At 39.2% G+C, this 26,409-nt stretch overlaps 1 pseudogene; it reads right to left on the bottom strand.

The window, feature by feature from the left end:
- Positions 1-11,688: 11,688 nt before the first annotated feature.
- Positions 11,689-25,813, bottom strand: LOC111318955 (uncharacterized; annotated as a pseudogene).
- Positions 25,814-26,409: the final 596 nt, after the last annotated feature.

Genomic DNA, 26,409 nt, shown 5'->3' on the forward strand with positions numbered 1-26,409 from the left:
GACCTATTTATCAAAATCATTTGAGAAAAAATTGGCTCATTAAGGTTTGTTAAGTTTTTGGCACAAACTCCGCATGCCCCTCTAAGGTCAAGCAAAATTTAATTTTGAACATCATTCATGCTATAAACAGACCAAAGTCTTGACATAAGGTCTTAACTTTGTACTGGTGAGTGAAAAGGAAACATTAAAGCCAAATTAATGTCATTATCTCGAGATATCTCGACTCAGAGCTTAAACAGTTACTCTAAGAAGGCCTCTGATTTTCACGACAAACACTTGGCGGTTTTGCAAAAAGGTACTTTTTTTCTCTTTGAAAACCTAGTACCCATCATATAGCACAAATGATGATGCTCTGACCTAGATATGGAAATTTTTAAAAGATGTTTGAATTTCCTCTCATTTATATATTTCAGGTCATATCCCCATACATACTATCCTCACAAGCATGCAAAGTCTATATTTTGTCAGGCCCATTTTTTGATGCAATATGATGTGAGCTTAACGTAAACGACCGTTAACAGAAGATCTATGGTTCAACTTCTGATAGCCTTGCTAGCTCTTGTACATACGCATGATAGCATCAATAAAAGAGCAGGATGATACATACAGGTTGTAGTGAGTAGCGTCCAGGTGACTTGCAATCCATCCGATTTTCCTGGTACGTTAGAGCTGAATAAAACAAATCGTCCGGCGGTAAATAAGAAATCCACAGTTAGAAGAGCCGGATAACAAATATTTTGTGTTGCAGTTCCTATGAAACATGCCATGCAACACCTCGAGATGCGACTGTTATTGTATCGACTGACCCACCATATTGGAGGTGAGAGTGAGAGGACTGGACCACGTCGAGGAGTCACGCAACCTTCTCTGAGTTTTGAGTAACGCGGGTTTGTTGACCATCACTTGCGGCAATCACAGGAATCTGCTTACTGTAGGAGAGGTTCATAATACTATGCCTTACGATTAGCACTACCTATAATTTCAACGTCAAAAAAAACTCGCACAATAACTGTAATTGACTAAGTTTTTGCTTTTGCAGCACCTTGGCTAATCTTTCCTTGTCAGGGAGTTCGCAAAAGTCGAAATCTTCATAGAAATAAGAATTGGAAAACCCCAAAATATTTTTGAAATATGAGTCCTAAGCTCTTTTTATAGGAAAAAAAAATTAAAAAAAAAAATTTTTCGACCGGAAGTTGAGAGGACAGGTCTTAGCGAGAGTGGCACTAAAAAAAAACATTTTTGCGCGTGTATGAGCCCTTTCTGATACTTTCACCTGTACTTGTAGCTTTGGTATCACCCGATCTTCCTCTCGCCCTGGATGCACCTGACCCCTTGTACTTGTGTTTCAATCAAGTAGTCATGTCATTATCGCAAGACAACAAAGGAGTCGTTCCTGTTTCGTGCAGAGCCCATGACTCGACACTGCACTGATCATTTGCCCCTCCAAAGGAACAAAGCGCCATCGTAAAATTTTACTGAAAGCTCTTACTGCTTTAATTTTAATACTTGATAGGGACACAAACTTTTACGCTTGAAGAGGGGAAGAATGGAAACTCGGTCCAGTCCTAATACTCTCACCTCCAAAATGGCGGGCCTTACTGGTGTCGTCTTATGTCTCGTGTGGAATATTTCATTTAAAAAGCAACAATAACCTTTCATCATCCAGCTCTTCTGACTGTGGATTCCCTCTTTGTTGGATGGTTCCATTTATTCAGTTCCAAAAGTACCTAGGATCTGTGGATGGATCACAAGTCACCTGGACGGTGCTCACTGCATCACGTAAGCAGTACATTTATGAAGTAAGCATACATTTATGTATACACGTAAGCATATTTATGACGTAAAGCTCCACTATGTTAGAGTTTATGGTCAAATTCATATGGCAACACGATTTACCAATGAAATTTCATAGCACTTCAAAATACCATCGAGAAGGATGAATTTTTGGTGCTCCATAGGCCACAAATGGGACTCCCTGATCATGAAACTCCAGAACATACAGCCAGAGAAGTGAGCGAAAGAGCCGTTTGAAATATCTTATCACACTCAACTTTTGTACCAAGTTTCAGAAAAATCGGTTGACATCACTTTTGGCTCCTGAAAGACTTTCTCAGACAGGGAGATTGAGCCGTAAGCCACAGAAATGTTTCCGGTAAGAGATCAAGGCGATGAATGCAGACTCACATGAGCCTTAACAACTTCCTTAGAACTAAAATATCTGAGTTCAACAGCACTTTTTTAGCTGCTGTCTCTCGGCAGTCCCGAGTGCATTTGTTGAGGATTTACCAAGCAATGTCCTTTCCACTCAGCTTTCGTGTTTTAAATTGATCTAATTATTATGGATACATACCTGAATCGGCGGACTTTATGAGTTAAGGAGTAGAATTCTATCTAGGAGCTGGCTGGAGTAGCAGAAATCCTTTTATGACTAGGGCAACCACATTCGTAAGGCATGTTTTATAATCGATTACGTTGCCGAGTCGGAAAGCAATCGCATACAAGAGCAATGTTTATATACAGATTTATTAACTCATCTATTCATTCACTTTTCTCAAAAAAACACTTTACCATTGAAAAAATTAAAATAACCCGACCAAGGTATTTGACACCCTCAGGAGACAGCTATAGCGAGTCTCGACCTAAACCTATGGTTAGGGTTGTGGTTGCAGAAATCACTTAAGTTCCACTGACCTTTTTCCAATATTTTGATGTTAGGCCAGTTGGGTTAGGGTTTGAGGAACCACAAGTCAAGTGACAAGCTTTCTCATTGCCCCCCCAGCACCCTGGGACAAGTAGCCAGATTGCACTGGTCTTGCTGAGCCCAAAACATTTTGCTTTAACCTGATAATTTAAAAACTGACCACCCCTCTTACCTGCACTTTGTGGTCTAATCCGAAATTGATCCCTGCAAGGCTTTTGACAACTACCCAACCCTCTAAACCCTTATTCTTGACTAAGATTCACACAAAACTTTCTAGTTTTAACAGTTCGCATAGTTGGAGACATGAAAATAGCAATATAGTGACGAAATGAAGATTTTATTAATAGATTCCTTAAGCAATAAGCCAGTAATTCAGAGGATAACCTGAAGTGATTGCTGTGACCAAAAATGTAGATTTAAGCGGGCTAAAATATATTTCTTAGCCCGATGAAATAAAGCAATGAAAAGTGAAAAGTGAACAATGTGCCATGCATCTGTCTGCACTTTCGACGGCTAGTTGATGTCACAGGAATTTTTTCGTGGTTCTTTTATTCCTCTAGACGTTACATTTTGTGACGATCAAGCTCTTTACGACGCTCGATTAAAATGGTTCATTTGAGATGAATATACAGTATTTTTAACTTGAAGCGGTGCAATTTTCCTCAAAGGACTATTTTTAAGTTGCCATGCCATTAAATTCTATTAGCATTTGAACAATTTATCCATAAGACGTTCATGCAAACTCTAACCCATATTGTGATACATATATGCTACTGATTTTTATCTCGATCACTTTAAATGTCACTTCAACTTTTTGTTAACCCGTTATGACTCTAAACACCCATCTAAAACTGTGGTTTTGTTTTCAAAGAAAAGATTTTGCTGGAATGAAATATCAATATGAAAAAACCCGCAGAGCCGGCGTGGAATTTCAGAATCAAACCGCAAAGAAATTTGTCCTAATAAAATTACATTACGAAGATGAGGAGTCTGCAGTTTACTGAAATATTCTTAATTTTTTGACACTTCGTCATCTCTACTTGTTATAATTACGAAGGAGAGTCTAATGTTAAACTGAGAGCACTCTGATTACAAAAATTACCCAGAAACTCACTTAGGTAAAGCACTTCCCAACATATTTAATAATTTTATATATCATAAAATTTTGTGATAAATAGACTACTCTAAATCCCTTAGGCTCATGTACCTAAGGATCTATTTCATAATCCCACAATTTTGTGAAGACAGTTGGTTTGCTTTTAACCTGAACCACAGTAATGCATAGAACGACCTCGTGGCTTAAAAAGTTTGTATGTATGGTAGGATCCACAGTTTTAGACAACGATTTCTTTTTCACCATGACAACCTGTAACCTTTTTACTGAAGCAGACATTAATGGAAACTTCACTATAATCCAGTTGCGGATGAGGACGAGTCAACCAGCCTGGCGAGTTTGTACCACATCTGAATGCTGACACACGCGTTATTGGCATTTTTGTTTCCGCAACTCCCACAAAACGATGCCATCCGTCGGAGAGTTGGTCGTCACAAAAAACCGGACCAGGATATGATGTAACGTAGCTGCTCTTTCTGTTGCCATCGCTAAGGACTTCATAATTACCACATGGATCGAATATAAAGTTAGATGATAACTATTAAATGACTTTAATTTATAGAATAAATGGTTAAAAATTTGTTCTAGCGTCTTCACATTCTAGCATTTTAGCGGCCAAAACCAGAACTTTTATTTTACAAGAACAATTATTACTATGCACTCAATAATAGGTCAGGTGGTACTTGCCTGGAACATTTTCGGTAGACGAAGTTAAAAATATTAAAATGGGAAATCACATTTTAAAAACTATGGATGGCAGTATCTAACTCGTGTTTCCTCTTTCTTCATAGCATATCAAAAGTCTTGACGTGGTGTAGATATGCACCTGAACTGAGTAACCACTACCGACCATAATCGCCTCCTGGTTAGCTCAATTGGTTAGAGCGCTGGACTGCTGTGCGGGAGGTCGAGGTCGATGGTTCGAGCCCCGGCCGGACCAACACTCAAGGCCTTAAAATAATTGAGGAGAATGCGCTACCTTCCTACAATATCAATAAATGGATAGACATTCTAGTCTTCTCGGATAAGGACGAATAAACCGTAGGTCCCGTCTCCTGCATTTATTAATTAGTTAATTTGGTTAGGCAGGGGACGTTAAAGAACCCACTTACGAGATTACTGTGATGTGGTCTGGCCTGTTTACTGGGAATTGGGGGGGAAGGAGCCATCTTCAAATAAAGTTTCCTTCGAATGTTTGCCAAATTAAAGTCCCCCGAAAAGTGTTGTGATGCGCATTTGATAATATCTTCATGTTAATTTGCGCAATATAAATTTTAAATTATTATTACTATTATTATTAATATTATTATTATTGTTAAAAGAACAGCTCTATGCAAACTACAGTTGCAGCTAACGTCGTTTATATATCACCAAGCAGCGATATGGCTGCTAGTGGCCACCTGAACTGAGTAACCACTACAGACCATACCTAACGTAGGGCACGTAGATACTAAACGTGCCTTCACACTAAAAACCATCCCCAATGTAATTAGTGTTACAAGAACAGCTGTATGAGCCCTGACTATTAATGAAAGAAGCGTTTGGATGGCAACTGTTGATCTTCGCAGCAGCCTCACTGCATTCGTCAATGTCTGAAAGAGAACATGCATATGTACACCACGTCAGGACTTAAACAACAACGAATGTCACCAGAAGACAAAGGAAAATAAATGACATAAAAATTGATACGCGTTATCTTTTAACACCAATGTTTAGTGAACTTACCTAAATGTTCCTTCAAAAACTTCAAGTGTTTAAAAATCAGCCATTTATCCATATTAATAGCAACACAATAAAAATTGTTACAGGATATAGTTGTGGAGCAAAATTTTCATTGCAGAGATCTATTTTGTACTCGTCAATGTCCAAATGCACTGTGTGAAAAATTATGGATTGAGAAGCAAACAGGGAAAGTTTGTTAAATCCCACATAATCCATTATTAGTGTTTGAGGGTCATTGGTATATTCAGAAATTTCCCTATTCATACATGTAGCATCCACTTTTCACAAACTAATGGCAAAATCAGAGCAGTTGTGAAAACTGATTCAGTCAACTTTATATGCATTTGATATTGGGGAAATTTGTGAGTATCCAAATAATGTAGAAGTAGTCCCGGCTTTAGTTTGATTCGATGTAGTTATTTTGGAGTGCTGAAATGCAATAAAACTGGCTATTTGGGTTATTAAAAATCAATAATTTTTGGGTAACACAGTACACGACAGGGTTAAGTGATTTCCCTTGGGCCATGAAACAGATACACCACACAATATTTAATCACTTTCACCAGAGTGTGGTGAGGGTCGCACAACAGAGCGAGGCTCCAAATTAAGTGCGCCCTATATCCCACCCATCCCACCCCAGGGGAGGACATCCATCACACAGTAATCTCGTGTGTGGGAAATTAACGTCTCCTACCCCAACCCTGCAGGAGACGGGACCTCCATTTATTCGTCCCTATCCGAGAAGACTAGAATATCTAACCATTTCTTGATGTTATAGAAAGGTAGCAAATTCTTCTCAATTATTTTAAGACCCTGAGTGTTGGTCCGGCCGGGGCTCGAACCCTCGACCTCCCGCACAACAGTCCAGCGCTCTATCCATTGAGCTAACCGGGAGGCGGTTACAATAATAGTGTAAACAATACAATAGTGTAAACAATAATAGTGTAACCCCAATTAGCTGCTGTTAGTCAAGACCTGAGGTCTAGTATGTGTAGATTCAAAACTATGTAGCATTCTAAAGGTAAATACAAAATTAATTACAGCCTAAGTCAAAACAGAAGACCAGACTAGACTAATACACTTCAATAGATTGTATTAAAAACTACCTACTGCAAACTTTTTCATGGTCTGTGGAAGGTTACTCTATTTCAATGTATCATAACTCCACAGTTAAAATGATTGTAGTATTTTAATGAGTTGACTGTATTATGTCTAGGTTACCGGTTTTAACATACTTTGTTACAGAAGTTGTAAAACACTTGATCAATAAGTAGTAGTGTCTAAAACTGATCAAAACAACCCATAGTGGTTATAATGTGGGTTTCAGAGGATGTGATATCTCTTGGGCAGAGTGGTGAAAACTGTAAATGTTTCTTCTTCCAAATTTAGAAGCAACTCTTACTGTTAGCTTCCAATAACCAAAGAGTGCAGAGATCCCGTTATATTAATCTCTATCAATAGTATTGTTTGGACTTTAACTTGAACTTGAACTTTTAAGATTGTCACCTAACAAAATTCACAAGCTGCCTGCAAAACATTGACCATTCACTCGTTTCCAATTTTTTTTTTCCAAAAATTTATAATACTAACAGGAACGGAGGAAAAAGAGTTTTGATCATTACAGTTTAGTATTTTTAGGTGTACCAAAGGAGCTTTGGTCTAATCCCACTGAGTTAAGGTAGGAGGCTCCCAATTACTACTCTGGTATGCTTGATCCTGGGTGATTTGGGTAACGTGTGCACCACCACGCCAGCTTGGGTAATGGCTAGGTTTTTCAATGTATGTGTGTTCATGGCTAGAATAGGATGTGCTGTGAAAGCTGGCTTCATTTCTTTGGCCGAGGAAAAGCTGAAACAATTTGAGCTCATGCTGCCTAGATTTTTCCATTTCTTCTTTCATGAACGATATCAGTTCTTTGGTGGGGTCATTTTCAATAATTTGAATATATCAGCAAATTTGAAATGGTAAATTGACCACCGTTATGATTATAAAAGCTGACGTTTCGAGCATTAGCCCTTCGTTGGAGCGAATAGAGGAATTGTGGGTTGTGTTTGCTATTAAAGGCAGAAAATGGAGCTACGTTATTTGCGGGAACATGGCAAGGAGACAAACACAAATAGATTAGTGGAATGAAAAGCGTTCGTTGATGCCGGTGGGATTTAGACTGCCGGTTTTGAAGATGAGCTTTTGTTCAAGAGTTTTACGGCTTTCCGTGCTACCTAAGTGTAAGGAAAGACCACAGATTTCCATGTATTGCTCAGAATTATTAGGTGAATTAAAATTTCTAGCGACTGGTTTCGATGCGTCCTTGTCATTCCTCTCCACGTCGCGAAGGTGTTCTCGGAATCGGTCACCTAGTCTTTTACCTGTTTCGCCGATGTAAATATTTTTGCAGTAAGTGCAAGTTATGCAATAGATTACATTGGCGGAGGTGCACTTAAAGTGATCGGTGATCTTAATGGATCGTTTGCGTCCCGATATTTTCTCAGTGTTGTGAATGGAAGGACACGTTTTGCATCGTAAAAGCCGTAAAACTCTTGAACAAAAGATCATCTTTCAAACCAGCAGTCTAAATCCCACAGGCATCAACGAACGCTTTTCATTCCACTAATTTATTCGTGTTTTTCTCCTTGCCATGTTCCCACCAATAACGTAGCTCCATTTTCTGCCTTTCAAAGCAAACACAACCCACAACTCCTCTATTCGCTCCGACGAAGGGCTAACGCTCGAAACTTCAGCTTTTATAATCATAACGGTGGCCAATTTACCATTTCAGCTTTGTTGATATATTCAAATTACTTCCTTACCCCACCGACGCAGCCCCAAACAGTTTCTTTAGAAACAGTAGTATATTGCGCCTTCATGGCAACTTCCGCGCGGTCTGGGTCCGAATGTCTCGGCCGAGGTTAATTTATTCATATCGCCTAGGTGTATGAGAGCTTTTTAGGGTTAGGGTTTTAGGGTTAGGGTTAGGGTTATCAGGGTTAGGGTTGGGGTTAAGGTTGTTAGGGGTTAGGGTTGGGGTTAGGGTTTAGGGTTTTCAGGTTTAAAAAAATAACGGTTTTCTAAAAACAATGGGAACAAAAAAAGCCAAGATGGCAGAGTGCTTAGCTCCAACACACTGTTTTGAATATTACAAGTTTTATTATCCCACAGCGCGGTATTTGATTTGTAAATACGTGACATAAGCTAGTTCGGATGGTGATCACTCAGTTCACGAGTATTCAAAATTCTCTGAAAATGAACAATGGTCCGTTCGATGTATAAACATGCGATAGCTTTTTTCTCAATAAAAATGTTTACTTTAGTTCAAATCTTAATTAAAAATAAATTGTAACGCGTGAGTGTGATCACTAGCAGTGACGAAAGTGTTTTAAATTCTCTACAAAATTCCACAAGTGAGGAAAATAACAACTATGCATCGACGCAATTCAATGACAATGATTCGAAGAGAAACAATTAAATCTCCCGTTTAAAAGGATTATCAGAAAAAAAATCGAACGAAAAGGGTATTGAAAAACGCAGCACCATAGAGGATACAAACCGGGGGAAAATACGAAATGCCAGCAGGCGTTGTAATCCAGGTAGTCTCATTATTATCTGTCCATCAAATTTTAATCAAGTCATAGCATCCTTAATTTTTTTCGGATCAAAGTCAAGGACCTGTCTGTCCAAATTGTTTCCGAGTGATGACGTGTGTCAGTCAATGATAGACCAATGAAAATCTAGCAATGGGTGTATAAGAGTGGCTATGAATCGGAATGGTATGATCATACATGGGACCAAAGTAATGATGAAGAAAGTTCGATTTCATCAAATCAGACAAGTGGTGTATCTTACTGAAACACATAGAAGTGGAAGAGAAGATAAAAACAATCAAACCGTTCCTGGATACTCCGTTTAAACACAAAATAAAAGCGGTAGAATAGAGGAAACATAGCAAGTACCTATATACAAGCACGTTTTACACAAAACCTCGACATCTATACGTGATAAAGCGATTGGAAGAATTACAAGGAGAATAGTCCAAAGACTTATTTAGCTCATATGATATGGACTTGCTTTACATGTAACGAAACATGACTAAAACGTGGAAACATCGCCACGGTCGCTACGCGACCGCATTCCGGAAGCGCGCGCATGAGCAGGAAAGAGGAAGAGAAGGAAAGAGTGTACATAGAGTGATCTAGTATCACTGTAATAAACTGTTTTAAACTGTCACATTTGTTAGTGGTAATGTCTTACTGCGAGTGTATATGAGTCCCAAGAACTGAGTAAAGTTGAGGAATAAAATGACTAGAACGAGTGAATCCATCTGAAGAATTTTTATATTACTTGAAGAAAGAGGTAGGGAGGAAGAGGAAGAAAAGGAGGAAAGAGGAGGAAAGAGAAGGAGGAAAGAGGAGGAAAGAGGAGGAAGAGGAGGAAGAGGAGGAGGAAAGAGGAGGAAAGAGGAGGAGGAAAGAGGAGGAAAGAGGAGGAAGAGGAGGAGGAAAGAGGAGGAATGAGGAGGAGAAGGAGGAGGAATGAAGAGGAGGATGAGGAATGAAGAGGAGGAGGAGGAGGAGGAAGAAGAATAGAAAATATACGATCCCACCTGAACGAGATGGACAGTTCCGTTTCGTATATAAGAAAAATAAACATTTGGTTCTATATGAGCGCCCACTTTGAGTTAATATAATGAATATTTTAAAGTGCGCGTTCTTTTAAAGTTTGTTAGACATAACGGAGGAGGAAAGAGGAGGATGTATACAATATGATAAAACTTGAAGTGTCTACCTCCACACTCATTTCTTACCTGCTCACGCAGAGTGTGGACGATGGCGAGTACTCAGGATCTTTCCGCGGTTCTAAAGTCCTATCGACAAAAAATGCATGTTGTTCATGCTCGCGTAAAGTATCAGGAAGATGTGTTAAAGTAATATAAAAAACATACCGAGAATGGAACGATCCCCAAAAGAGTGAAATCAATGAAAAGTTACCCTAAGATGCAAAGTCCTGAAGCTCAGAAACGTGTCAATGAAGCATGCCATCAAGTAGAATGTACGGTCTTAGATCAAGCGATTCAAGAGATTGAAAATAATCTTGCCGCACACAAAGAACAATATCAATCCTTGCTACAACAGCAACAAAGTGAGCGACAAGTACTGGATGGCAGGAAATAAAAGACACCCAAGATATCTCACCACACACGGGAGAAAATTGAATTGGTTGAATTACAGAAAAAATACGATCAACTCTGTGCCAAGTTAGACGCATTCTCAAAATCTAGCGAGAACAAAGACATCTTACACACGGGTGAAGAGGGTATTAGTGGTGTATGAGGCGGTGATAGGTTAGGGATAGTGGTGAGAAAATAATACATAAAAAGCAGAGAATCTTACATTTTTTCATTAGTATCGCTGTGACACGAAATGGGAGTCGTGTTACTTTGATAAACTTCTGATCGGATAATGCCACACCTTTGCCGCTACTGCAATAGAGCATTTACGCGTTCGGATAACAAAGAGCGTCATGAGAAAGCGACGCCATTCAGCGGCACATACCTATTAGCCAATAACGAAGTGTCTTCACCCCCCCCCCCCCCTCCCCCTTCCCCACAATAACATTCACGACAATGTTGGCAGAATTAAGCAAGATGCTGTAATCGGAGACTGACACTGTTGCTTAATTATCTCATTGATGGTCTAGATTTTTGTCCCAGGCCTCCTCCTGGTGTGCTGAACAATTGAAGGCTAAATTAATCAATGGCCTCTAGTCGGTTGCCACGTTCGTGGAAAACTTGAACATAATTAAGTAGACTATATATAAAGTTTTTAAACTGTTCAGTAAATATAATATATCAAGAAACCTCGAGCTTCTTCTATTTTTCAAAGTTTTTTATTCTTCTAGCTGTTAATTTTTTTATGCCAATGTAACAAAACATGTAGTGCTCGATAGAGCTTCAGAAATGTTTTGATGAAATAACCGATTAACTGATTTCACATATCTTGTAACTGTTATATCTGACATCACTAAACAATCATCAATGAATACCTTACATTTCCTTAAAAGATCGATAAGCTGTAAGTCTGACTTAAATTAATTCTAATGGCAATTTGTTGCTTGTACAGATCATAGGATGTTTAAATATTAAAGCGTTGCGACCGAGGTAATGGTCAAGCTATTTTATCTTTGCTGCGAGTGGGGAAAGACGCGCTATTACTGACCATTTTAAAATGCGACATGAAATGAATAATTTCATCTTCTATAAAGTTATTCAGTTCTAAACTAAGTTTGAAACATGAAGAGCTTATTATTATCAACGGATCCATAAGTTCAACGAGTAGGACTGGGGTGGAGCGTTTCCTGTGTTATCATTTTAACCAAAGTCATATTCAGTCTCATGGGATCCGTCGTCAACAAAAGAAGCAGCGTTAGTTTCTGTAATTCCAATCCCATGATCAGCACGCTTACAGCTTTTTCCTCCTCCACCAATCATCATCACCGATCCATCACCACTACCCCAGTCACAGCAGAAGCCGATCTTGTCAGCACTTTGGACGTTTCTACTGCACTCAGCCTGTTGAAACCCGTCTGTTGACTTGTACTGTCCGCCATATTCAACCGTACAATTTCCTAGACAACGATCACTGGCCCAGACTTTGCCATTTCTAAAGTCTCCATAACTTGTGATTTTCGATCGGAATGTTTGTCCACCCAAACAGCTGCCTGTGGTCTGCAACAGAAGGATGTGGCTGGGGTCGTCACTGCCTGTGATATTTATTTCTCTGCCGCTAAGCTACCGAAAGGCTGGTGAGATCATATCGTTGTTCTCTGAAGGGTTGTTAGTTGTTCCAATAGCAGCTTGTTGGTCATACCACCAGTTGCCATCGTTACGCATCCAGTTCTTGTTGTCACTGTTAGAGAATCGATCTATAAGAGTCCATCCCTTAAGACTTGCCGTGATATCACAATAAACCTAACAATACATTGCAAATACGTTTAAATCAAGAAGAGGATAGTTATCATTTGGTTATAAGTTAAGAAACTGATATCATCTCTTAATAGATTTGAAGTACTCATCGCTTTAAAACCATTCTAATAGTTAGAATTGAAACAGTCACGGGGATGGTGGGAAGTTAATCGCAACACTTCATTCATTGGGAGAGAGGGGTGAGATAGGAATGATGAGAGGAAAAGTAGGAAGGCACCTTTTCAGATTATGATAGATTTTTCTCTTGCGCATGCTCAGAGTCTTTCCTTAGTTCAAATAAGCAACTTTTTAGTTACCATCCTGACTGTGCTTTTGACTGGAAACCAAACTGATGCTACCCATTAAAAAAGCAATACTTTCTTGTTGGTATGTTGCACGAAATGTTCTCGGCGAGAAAATTTATGTTCTGTAATCTATGATGTCGCTTGTGAAGCTAAAATGGCGTTCATTGACCTTTCTTTTTTCAGTAAGGTTAAAAAAATCCTGACCCTATTTTAACTTCTTATCTCGCTAAAAAGAGTTTTCATACGGAGAGGGAACAAAAAGCGACGCAAAGAAAAACAAACACACACACAAACACAGAAAAAAAGTACTAAAGAAATTTATATATATTCTGAGAGAGGAATGATGCCATCACACTCACAGCATACATCAAATTGTTCACTGTAAGCTCGTAGCTTCCCGAACGTTTCAGCACCTTTTTCTTCAAAATGTCTTCACAGGAATGCCCTGAAAGTCATAAAAAGCAGTTATGAATGACTGACCAAGAAAAAAGATGCAATGACTATGAATGATTTTATTTCTTCATTAAGGTTAATAGTTTTGATTTTTTTTTACGGAGATGCCGACTAGCTACTCCTATTAGGAGCAGGGAGCCAGGGCACATGTGTTGATTATTTGTTTGTTTGTTTGTTTGTTTGTTGGTTGGTGTTATAAGCCTTATTTTGAGTTAAACAGGAACAGGGCATATGTGTTGATTGTTTGTTTGTTTGTTTGTTTATTGGTTGGTGTTATAAGCCTTATTTTGACTTAAACAGGAACAGGGCATAATTGTTGATTGTTTGTTTGTTTGTTTGTTGGTTGGTTGTTGTTATAAGCCTTATTTTGAGTTAAACAGGAACAGGGCATAGGTGTTGATTGTTTGTTTGTTTGTTTGTTGGTTGGTTGGTGTTATAAGCTTTATTTTGAGTTAAACAAGAACAGGGCATACGTGTTGATTGTTTGTTTGTTTGTTTGTTGGTTGGTTGGTGTTATAAGCCTTAGTTTGAGTTAAACAGGAACAGGGCATACGTGTTGATTGTTTGTTTGTTTGTTTGTTGGTTGGTATTATAAGCCTTATTTTGAGTCTCGAGATGTAACATATAGAAAGGAAGATGAGAGTCACAAACAAGCGTGCGCTTGTAAATCTCTATTTAAAAGAACACTTAACTATGCAATAGTTGTTTCTCTTTAATTGATGGAGTTTTGAATAGTTAAGTTCAATGTTTGTAGGTTATTGGCAGTGGCGGATCAAGACCTTTTGCTAAGGAGGTGGCCGTTTTTGACTGTGTTAACCTGCCGGCTTTTTTTCCCTCTGCGTTTATTTTTCACCCAAATAAGGCGGTGGCGGAGGGGGCGTGACCCTCGATATGCCACTGATTGATGTTGCCTCCATAGCAGATTTTGCTTCTTCAACTGATATGCAATGAGTGTAAGCTAACTGGAATAATCACAAATGAAATTGAATACATACGACACCTTTCCCCCTCAAAACTACTGAAGCGGTTGTTTCTGCTAAATGGAGGCAGTTTTTTGCGCGACAGATATACTTTGCTTTCTAAAATGAATATGCAATGAGTTTCAGGTCGGTGAATTGAAAGAAAATCAACTTATCCAAAATACCAACAAATTTCCCCTTGACAACTTAGCTCTGTTGTCGTTTCTGCTAATCCGATGAGTTTTCTTGCGTGACAGACATACGTTCCGTCGCTGTTGTTTACAACAGGGTTAAATTCGAGGCAGCCTTGTTCCTCAAAAGCCAGTGATGTACCAGCAGAGTACACGTGACGAGCGCGAGACCATTCGACGCTAGGACGAGGAAAGCCCCCAGCCTCACAACAGAGACTTAATACGGAGCCTTCATCTACGATAACGAAAGGTGGTAGTTTCTTGACAAAGGTCGGTGGCTCTGATGGCAGAATAAAATCGTTACAAAAATTGACATATGATTAATAAAATCGCGTGATGAACAGCAGCCATCAGCAACAACTTCGGTTTCAAGTAGTAAAAAAAAAAAATAGCTTAGATAATAGCAATGACAAACAACTCAAACCTATCATAATATTTGAATTATAAGTTTATCATGTACACATAATCTCCCCCAAAGTGATCGGCATCAAAGGGGTTAAATTGCTATCTAAACTCACTCAAGGTCGTCGGCTGCTTGTGGAAAGAGAAAAATGCGTATTTGATTTAAAAATTACTGTCACCACTGGTGTTAAAAAAAAAAAATATATATATATATATAACTAACTACAGACAGTACTGTTTCGGCCTTCTGGGCCTCATCAGTGCAGTGCTAATGCTAGGATGGGGGAGAACCGAGACGGTCACCCCAAACGACCCAACCTTTGTGGTATCGTCTAAGCCATGCCAGAGTGCTCAAACTAGAGTAAACTAGCGAGCATGCGCATATATATATATATATATATATATATATATATATATATATATATATATATCCTATATATATATATATATATATATATATATATATATATATATATATATCCTAAAAAAAAAACAAAAAGTTGGCGACTTATATCCTTACCTTTTACTTGTAAAGTGCTTAAAGCCTCCAGACTTCCGAGACCTGTGTTAGCTGAACACATGTACGACCCAATATGTGACCTTTGTACGCTGTTGATTGGGAGCATACTATATGCTACAGTAGCATCAGACAGAGTACCTCCAAGCTTACGCCACATGATCTTGAGAGTAGTCTGCCCTTGTGCCCAACAGAAAAAAATTGCTGCCGTCTCGTTCACAAAGACTGCCTGAGATATAGCATGCACACTGATCTTGAGTGGAACGACGCATTCTCCTTTTGGTCACTGAATACCAACCAATCCTCGGCTACCTTTGTTCCCTTTAGAGCCAGTGGATACTTTTTTTCCTTGACGACCCTTCGGTCCAGTCTCTCCTTTTAACCCGATTGCTCCAATGGACCCTCTATCGCCTTTTTCGCCTTTTACTCGTTGAGGTCCCAGAGGTCCTCTTTTGCCACCTGCGTCTGGAGCCCCGATAGGCTTCAATGGGCCTGGTGGTCCTTTTTTTTTTTCCAGAACCCCTTTCTCTCCTTTATATCCAGGATACCCAAGGGCTACTGGGGGTCCCTGAGGTCCTGCCTGGCATATACTGTCAGAGGATTTATAAACTTCATCGACCTTGTTATTTATTTCTTGGCGGACTTGTTGTAAAGTTATTGTTCCTGAAGTTGGACTCAGAGCAATATGTATTTTGTTTCTTTTGTAATGATCCATTGAACGTTTTGTTATAACACCTTCAGAACTTGTTTATCAAATAGGCGGTTAAAAAAAAGTTAAGAGTTTAAAATAGTAAAAAAAAAACAAAAAAAAAACAAAGGAAAAAACAAAACATATTCATCCATGCTGGAGCTTGTCATATTATGTGAAAAAAAATATATTTCTGCGTTGGATATAATCTACTTTCAGATGTGAACAGACCATTTGGTGATTCAAGCGCAGATCTCTCAAAAAGCAATCTTTAGTCGCCGTCCCGGGTGGGGTCGGAGGATATTGTGGGGATCACGTGGTTTTCAGGGGAAACAAAAGCAGGGAGCAGTGATCGCTAACAGAGTATAAAGAGGGTACTATAAAGAATTGTCAGCCAATAATGGGGATTACAACACTTAAGAGCCCGATAAATTCTATTGTGACACAACCAGACTTTTTTTACCCTTCCCCCCCCCCCCCCCTTCAAGACGACAAACAATCGAGAGATTTAGCACCGCATTTACGTAAAACGGCAAACGTCAGCTTGCCCTTTTACTTATCATGTATAATAGCATAAACCTTGCTGCTTTAGCTTCGCATGTGCTCACGCCATGGTGGATTGAAGGCGCGTCTGTATGACTAACAAAGAATGTTTTTGGTGCCCTTTTTCTGGCACTAAACTTCAATCTACTCCGTGAGAGTAAAACGGAAGAAAACCTTACGTTCACGACAAACGCGTTAAATAACTCGTCACATCCGGCTTGTCACATAACTGGTCAAATAATTCGTTAGGTATACAGGCTGAAGTTATGATCCCACTGTATAGCAAATACAGACCTACTCATCCAGGCAAAATAATGAAACTTCTCGGATGACTACACTATGATCTACATAATACCACAGCCAGAAAAATTTTGGATCAAAGTAAATAGTTTTATGCTTACTTGTGAACGTTTTCGGCTTCTCCTGGGCGTTTTCATCTGCCTTATTCGTCATCTTCATGCGACTTTCAACAGCCAAAATGCGCACTTCGTTCATTTCCGTTCGCTTGTTGATCGTCTCCATTCTCAAGAACAGCGCAACAATCAGTAGAATTGGAATGATAGAAAGAACCGAAGAGCCTTTGCGAAAAACATTGTTCGAGCATTTTATGAGAGGTTTCTTTAAACGTTCCATCTTAGTTTCAATGGGATTGGAGTGAACAGCTTTCCTGTTTAATAAACTCAACTGCTGCGAGATAGGACTTGTTTACTTGAGCGGAAGTTTCGGGCTTCCTGTGTAACTGATATCGTAAAAAAACACGTCCAGGCAAGATGTAAAGTAAACTGCTATCAATTGATTTTTCTTTTATCGTGTCAGGAGGGTAAGAGTTCAGAAACCCGGCCCGACGTCAGAGGGAATCCGGTTTTTAGAATGGAGCATGTAAAGATGAAATAATTTTTTTTTTTTATTTCATCTTTACATGCTCACTTTGGAGGCTGGTTGGCTACATGTGATGTTTTAATGCATGTGATGCTTTAAGGTGACAGCGTGATGCTGTTAGTGAGCTTCTATGCGCTAGCTGATGTTTGGCTGTGTAGCTGCGTGATGCGGTTCCAGTTGCTCACCATAGAGTCTCCTGTAGCTCAGTGGTTAGAGCATCCGACTAGATCACGGAGGGTCGTCGGTTCAAATCCCATCTGGAAACTCGATTTTTCTCTTCTATTAAAAATTGTTTATTTCATCTTTACAAACAAAACAATAATCAAGAAAAGAAAACAGCTGAATAAAGGCTGATAGTTTAGAAAGAAACTGTTTGGGGCTGCGTCGGTGGGAGTAACGAAAGAATTTGGATATATCAACAAAGTTGAAATGGTAAATTGGTCACCGTAACGATTACAAAAGCTGACGTTTCGAGCGTTAGCCCTTCGTGTGAGCGAATAAAGGAATTGTGGGCTGTGTGTGCTTTTAAAGGCAGAAAAGGGAGCTACGTTATTGGTGGGGACATGGCAACGAGAAAAAAAATTAATAAATTAGTGGAATGAAAAGCGTTCATTGATCCCTGTGGGATTTAGACTACCGGTTTGAGAGATGAGCTTTTGTTCAAGATTTTTACGGCTTTCCGTGCCACCTAAGTGCAAGGAAAGACCGCAGATTGCCATATGTTGCTTAGAATGATTAGGTAAATTAAAATGTCTAGCGACTGGTTTCGATGTTTCCTTGTCATTCCTTTCCACGTCTCGAAGGTGTTCTCGGAATCGGTCACCTAGTCTTCTCCCTGTTTCGCCGATGTATATCTTTTTGCAATAAGTGCAAGTTATGCAATATATTACATTGGCGGAGGTGCACGTGAAGTGATCGGTGATCTTAATGGATCGTTTAGGTCCCGATATTTTATCAGTGTTGTAAATGAAAGGAGATGTTCTGCATCGTGCACGAGCGCATTTAAAAGTGCCTGGTTGGTCATTAAACTGAAAAGAACTTCTGACCAAACAATTGCCTATGTTTTTGTGGCGTTTGAATGAAATGAGCGGAAGCTGCGAAAAGATAGTGCTTGTCTCTGGATCGTTTTGAAGTAATTTAAAGTTTTTAAGAATGATGGATTTAACTAAGTGGTTGTGAGGGTGAAACGTGAGAGTGAATGGAATGCGGTCGGAATCTTCCTTATGCGACGTTTGTAGTGCTGAATGTCGATCAATAAGTTGAGCGCGGTGGTAACCCGCTTGAACGACGGAAACAGGGTAACCACGTTTATCGAAGAACTGGCACATTGACTCTGATTTGTGGTGGAAATCAGAGTCATCACTACATAAACGACGAAGTCTTAGAATCTGAGAAAAAGGAATGGAGTTCTTAACGTGAGATGGATGCGAAGACGAATATAACAAGTAATTATGCGAGTCTGTAGGTTTGTAATACACACTAGTGCATAAACCGTAACCTTCAATTGAAACTTTGACGTCTAAAAAGGATAAAGAATTGTCAGAAATTTCCCAAGTATATTTCAGAGCCGGGTGAAAAGAATTGACTGCAGTTATGAATTGAGTGAGCTCCTCTCTGGTAGAGGAGGTAGCGCCGATACAGTCGTCGATATAGCGACTGTAGAGTTCAGGTTTGGACCCGTTGTATTGGCTGAAAAATTGATGTTCCACAAAACCTACAAAAAGATTGGCATGGCTAGGTCCCATTTTGGTGCCCATGGCTACATCATTGGTTTGTTTGAAGAAGTTGTTTCCGAATGAAAAACAATTGAGTGTGAGCACTAGTTCGGCTAAGCGTAGTAGTGTTTCAGATTTAGGTTCCTTAACAGTACGTTGATCAAAAAAAAAAATGTTTAAGGGCCAGAAGGCCTTCGCCATTGGGAATGACAGTGTAAAGAGACGTATTATCCATGGTGAAAAGAAGTTTGTTTTGGCCAAGGAAATTAAAGTCTCGAAAAATTTGAAGAGCGTGGTGGCTGTCTTCAATATATGATAGTAAAGTTTTGACGATGGGAGCCATAATTTTGTCTAGATAGCTGGAGATAAGTTCGGTAGGGCAACTGCAAGCTGAGACAATGGGCCGACACGGGTTGTTAGGTTTGCGAATTTTAGGTAAAAAGTAAATACGAGAAGTTCTAGGAGTGGTTATGATGATATTTTTTGCTGTGGCTGGCAATTCTTGTTTAGTTATGAGTTGGTTGATCGTTTTCTTGACGGAGTTTTGATTGCTTGCAGAGAGGTCTTTGTCGACCTTTTGATAAAAAGAGGTGTCAGAAAGTTGCCGCAAAGCTTCTTTTTGGTAGAGGTCGGTGCGCCAAACAACGACTGAGCCGCCCTTATCGGCCGCTTTGATAACTATGTCTTTGCGTTTTCTAAGACCTTTTAGAGCCGACCACTCTTCAGAAGAGAGATTAGAAAATTTGGTAATACAATTCCACTAATTTATTCATGTTTTTCTCGTTGCCATGTCCCCACCAATAACGTAGTTCCAAGTTCTGCCTTTAAATGCACACACAACCCACAATTCCTCTATTCGCTCTGACGAAGGTCTAACGCTCGAAACGTCAGCTTTTGTAATCGTTACGGTGGCCCATTTACCATTTCAACTTTGTTGATATATCCAAAAGAAAACAGCGATACTTATGGCTGTTATGTATACGAAGATGCGACACAATATGACTTAGCCTCGTTTTCAACTCGCCGATTCCACGCTTAATACTTCTCCTCTTTAACAAATCAGATTAAACTCAATGATTCGATTTTAAAGGCATTTAATTTGGTCTCCAGTGAAAATCTAAAGATATTTAAGGATCTTAGCGTTTTACCTGGCGTGATGGTCTACTTATTCTATCTTTGATATGAGAGGGGAAAGGTTCTTTATTACTGATCATTTTAAATTAAATGCTCATTTAACTTGAATCACAAGTCAACCTCCACAAAGTTCTTTAGTACTAAACTAAGTTTGAAAAAAAAGGCCTGATTATTTTTAACGGATCCATAAATTCAATGAGTAGGACTGGGATTGGTTCTTCGTTGTGACAGCATCATAACCAAAGTCATATTCAGTCGCACCTCCACCTTCTTCAACAAAAGAAGCAGCGTCAGTTTCTGTAATTCCAATCCCATGATCAGCACGCTTACAGCTTTTTCCTCCTCCACCAATCATCATCACCGATCCATCACCACTACTCCAGTCACACCAGAAGCCGATCTTGTCAGCACTTTGGATGTTTCCACTGCACTCAGCCTGTTGAAACCCGTCTGTTGACTTGTACTGTCCACCATATTGAACCGAACAGTTTCCAAGACACTGATCACTGGCCCAAACTGTGCCATTTCTAAAGTCGTCATAACTTGTGATTTTGGATCGAAATGTTTGTCCACCCAAACAGTTACCTGTGGTCTGTAATAGAGGAGTGTGACTGGGCTCGTCACTGCGCGTGATCTTTATTTCTTTGCCGCTGACCGACCAAAAGGCTGTTGAGATCATATCGTTGTTCACTGAAGGGTCGTTTGTCGCTCCAATAGCAGCTTTCTGGTCATACCACCAGTTACCATCATCACGCATCCAATTCTTGCCATCGCTGTTTGAGAATCGAGCGATAAGAGTCCAGCCTTCAAAGAAAGCACATTTCTCAACTTTTCTGTCACGATTTTTGATAACAATATGTAAAAAGGTTAGTGTTAGGATAGTTATTTATTATTTTTCCAGCTTGTAAAAAAACTGTGCAGTGGTCTCTCCTTTCTTCTTTTTTTTTTTTTTTTTTCTTGGCGTCAGCAGTAAAGTAATAGGAATTTTATTTGTTTTTAATTGTACAATTGTAAATCTCACTACGTATAGGCAATTTACAAATTCTGCTTGAGATTGGCTTATTCAACGCACACACAAAAATCAAATTTGCATCAAATCTGGGTTGTCTCAATTCCTATTTCTACAACATAAGACGTAATATGTTGCTCTAATAGCTATATTTATCATTTTCTTGGTTATGTAAAGTTGCTGCTTTTTGGCAATGCCTATGTCATTCATCATGCCTAAGAACGTAGAGCATTCATCTGAGAAAACGCCAAGGGAGCTCATAGAGAGATTTACAAATTTGACACACGTGAAAGTTGTACTCATTTCGTTAATCAAGTTCCGATATTTTTCTTTTTTACGTACTGCATTGTTGTACAAGTTAGATTGGAAACCAACTGTCAATTATAGAACATATAGGTACTTGGACTGGGTTAGGAAAAGAAGATCTGGGCGATAATTTTCACCAGTTATTATTGAGGGATTTAGAAAACCAGTAACATCTGCATAGATTGAGGAGCTAAAATATATTACAGATTGAAGGGACTTGGCAATAAAGTTAAGGATTGAGTCGTGCCTCCAGGTAAGGCGATCAAGGCATTGTTGACAACCAGCGACAACATGAAGGAGTGACTCAGGATTAAGGCAAAAGGAACAATCAGGACTTTGTTATAATCCCCATCTTACCAAATTCTTACGTGTAGGAAGAGAGTTGTTGATGTAGCGGATGGTAAAGTTGTAAATGTTCTTCGGTAGATGGGACTGGGCCACTGACCAAATAGAATTAACAGATGACAATGAATACTTGATAACATTTGAGAAGAAGAAACCTTGAGATGTTAGGTGTTGTTGCAGTTTATCCTCTTGATTAGAATGGAAGTCCTTAAGAACTTCCTTAGTGGATTTGTACAAATCATATTGAATATTATTGTGACAGCTTGACGATTTCCAGAGAGCTTGAAAGGAATCATTTGGGGACTCTTTTAATGAATTTCGGAGAACTGACTGGCACTGAGTAAATTTGATAGAGGGAGGACAAATACTAAGACCAAATTTATTGCTTTCTAGGGAAACATTGCTCAGCGTTCCAGATATCGGAATATCAAGCCATTTTCGGATGTAGCCATTCACTACAGAGTCGAGATGTTGCGTTATCCAGGTTTTGGATATATTTGCCATGGTGAAATGTCATGACAACTTCGATAGGACATAGCGGCTGTACCGAAGAAGTTTGTGTTTAGGATGCAGTGGCTTTGTATCGATGTCATTCATCAAGATTTGTACAAGAGAAGACAATTCAGATTTTTTTTTGGTTATTAGACATGTTGAAGTCAAAGAAGCGACCTAAGTAACGAAATGATTCACCCATTTCCACACAGGGAATTAGAAATCCATTGATCAACAGCTTGGGTAAATATTGGAGAGATTTAGTGCACAGTTTCCGTATTCTAAAAGTAGAATATCTGTCAACTCTGATCGTCATGTTCAACCAATTACACCATAATATGATATGAAGGTGTTGATTTTCTGATTCTTGACCGCTTATGACAGCGGCATCGTCGGCGAACTGAAACTAGTGAATGGGATAATAACTGTAACAATTTTTCTGGTGACCATGGTGGGGAGGTATTACCCATTGCCGTAAAACGGCTCAACTTTTTAACCGTAAGCCGTAGAGAAAAAACTCGAACTCAATTCAGCTCTTTACAGGATTTTATCGTCCCAACGTTAAAGTAAAAGATTCGTAACCGAAAAAGAAATTGGCCTCTTGGCCAAGCACTGCTAATGAAGGAGACATTACTTTTCAGCTGTTGCAAAACAATATTCCCGTGTCTCAAAAACCGTACATTTTTGTTATTTCATCCTCTCGCTCCCTGTTAAAAAAAAAGAAAAAGAGAAACTTTGAAAGCCTGCTACAAGAATTTTGGAACCTAAGAATTTTGTTCTGGCCGCATTATCTAATTTCCTTACGAGCGCCTTTATTGCTGAAATAACCACTTTTCTAATCGCTCTAGATCTATTTCGAGCGATATCTGTTTCGAAATCTTTGTACTTTAAAGCTTTAAGGATGAAAGGTATTCCCTTATGAGGGTATAGCCATGTTGATAAAAGAACATTTCTCGTCTTTTCTGTTTTTAATAATACTACATGGACAGCTTAATTTTTTTCTACGACTTTCTGTATGGGCATATCGTGAAGGATAGATTTCCTAGATTGTAACGAATTGTGAGATGGTCTCGCCTTCCTTCTATTTTTCTTGGCGAAGTTTGAGCCTACAGAATAGGCTGTTATTCCGCGGAGGGAAATATTCATTCAACATTTCGCGGCTGTTTTTCTTTTTTTTTTTTTTTTTGAATGAGCTTATGCATCGGATAACGCGCAGAAGGCACTTGAATACTAAATGACGCGGTAAGGGGTAAGGAAGGAGAAACAATTGGCGTTGTTTGTCGCTTTTGCTCCCAGCTGCGTCGGAAAATATGTTGAAGTTTTTTAAACACTTTTGCCGTTGGTGAGGGAGAGAATTTTGATTGTCATGTGATCAAACGGTGGAATTAAAGCGGTACTTGTCAATACGACTATGGGTTCAATTAATCCTCCTCGCTAGTGTAGAAACATGTAATAATAGCTTTCTTTCGATCGGTTTTTTTTCTTTTAATGGCTACTCATCCTTTTTATACAACATCTGTTGACACGACTTACCAAGTTTAATTCTTAAAATCTTGTTTTGAAATTAACAAAGATCCCTGTACGCACAATGGAAGGCTGTAACATATTTTATTACACGACTCGGGCAGTCAGAGGGCCAATAACTAAAATTAACCAATCAAAATGCTCTATTGCCGGTCCAATATTCTCTAAGTATTGGACCGGGCACTGTCCCGAATGGTCCCGAATGATACCGCACTTGTGTACCTTTGGACTTTAGTCGTATAATAAATCTCTTATTAACCAAGCTTGCTCGGGACCGTACTGGAAAAATATCGGCCCTCAGTCTTTTTTGTACGGACCTTGCTGCGCTCGGTCCGTACTGTCAAGACCTCGGGCCGATATTCTCCCAGTACGGCCCTCGCGCTTGGTTAATAAGATATATGAAACGACCGAATGTTTACATCCTCCCATGCCAAGTTATGATCGCAGACGCCTTGAGTGTTAGCTTGCGTCTTTATACATCTGGCGAATTGTGTACGATTGCACAGTTTTCATCACAAATAAAGTAAAAAGTATTCTTGCAAATACTTTCTTTTCAATTGTCAGAGGAAGGGTATGCACAGGGGCGATAACGTACTCACCATCAAAGACACTGGTGAAGCGGCGGAATCATCAAGCGCGCAATTGGTTATTAACGCGTACATGTTCGCTTAATTAAAAGCCACTTTTCTCGCATTTCATACTGAGTGGCGACGGCATACTAATGAACTTTCAGATCATGACTTACGAAGAACAAAATAGACTGTATTTAGACCCGATTCTGCTTTCAATTCCTCCTTTAAAATTTTTGAAATACCGTTGTTATTAATACCGTTGTTGTTAATTTTTGAATTACCGTTGTTCATTTTTCCCCAAAGAATGAAAGAGTTCTGTCTTATTATTAAATGCGCCAGCCAGCTGGATTTGCTTAAAAAGCGGCTAGTTAAATGTTCGGTTCCGTTGAGCGCGCTTATCAGTTTGAACTGTTCGGAACATTTTATTAAAAAAATGCAATCTTACCAATTGTTCGACAGTCATCTCCAGTCCAAGGATGTTCGCAAGAACATGAAAATTTTTTGTTCTTCTCGTGAAACAAACAAGAACCGCCATTACGACAGCCTGTCATGAGACATCCCTAAAAATAACAGACATGTATGGTCGTTTAACAGGCATATTTAACCAAATAGAGTGCAACTCTTCCTGTTTAGCTGTGGTTGTTTTGCGTGTACTTGTAACTAAACAGAACTAAGGGATAAGGGGTAAACGCTCAATAACTCTCGGAAATCTAACTAATATGCATGAAAGTGCCAAGCTCCTTTACCATTGAAAAATTTTTTTTTTTCTTTTTGTACGCGTTAAAAAAAAATACATGCAAACAAAGGAAAAATCAACAAGAAAACTATACCTTGAGCATCATAGAGAAAGTGAAGCCTTTTTTATCATAAAACTGGGCATTTCTGTCGAGGATCCCATGCTTGTTCAGTTCACAAGTTCCTTTATCGTCCTTTCCGGATGGTTCTTCGAAGTTAGTTGAAGTACACCAGGAGTTTCTGAGGCACGAAAGACTGCATGATATTTGAGTGGGAGATCGAAACTGTTTGACAGCATGACCATCAAGGCGCTTGTTCTCCTTAGTGGTGAATAACGCTGAACGAGAATGCGTCGAGTCTTCTTTAGCGAAAAGGATGGCGATTCCTTGAAATAGGAAGAGGAAGAAACTTTCCATGACCGCCATTTCTAAAACATATCATCAACTGAGTCAGATCGTTGACGCAGGTGTCAGTTTTATTGGAAGTTGAAACAGTACAACAACATTGGCCAATTCTTATTTATCGACGTTGAACAAATTTAAAGAGAGAGGGCACATGCGGTAATCTAATAAATGAATATTTGCTAGCTTTCTGTGTAAGATGGAATCGACGTAACGTCGAAACGTAACGTCGAAAATCGACGCTTTGAACAAGTCCAGGCGAGATGTAAAGTGGACTACAATTAACTGATTTTTCTGCCATCGAGTCAGGAGAGTAAGAAAACCAACAGCCCGATTATTTCCCCCCGAGTAAATCCTGCCATTTAAAACAATTTGACGAGAGACTTCTGGCCTGTCCTGATCTCGCTCGCTAATCTAGCTTCCCGTTTCCCTTTCATATCAAATTTGCACAGTTCAAATGTGAAACAAAGGGTCTCGCACGACTGATAGAAAGGAAGAAGAGATAATAAGGCCCAAAATTTGAAAAATATGTTAAGACATCATCTCGGCTCGGGACTTTTTTAAACTCTTAAGTCTTCAAATTACAGCTGATTTATTCCCATCGCAGACCGGGAATAAAAATTCGTAAAACTAAGAAAAGTTATGGGTTGAAATAAGAATTTTTTATTTTGGCTGCTGTAGTTTGCTTTCCTTGAATTTTTTCCATAAACATTTAAATTCACCAGCTCGTTTTAGAGATAATTTTGA

The sequence above is a fragment of the Stylophora pistillata genome, chromosome 2 (genome assembly GCF_964205215.1).
Source record: "Stylophora pistillata chromosome 2, jaStyPist1.2, whole genome shotgun sequence".
Lineage (NCBI taxonomy): Eukaryota > Metazoa > Cnidaria > Anthozoa > Scleractinia > Pocilloporidae > Stylophora > Stylophora pistillata.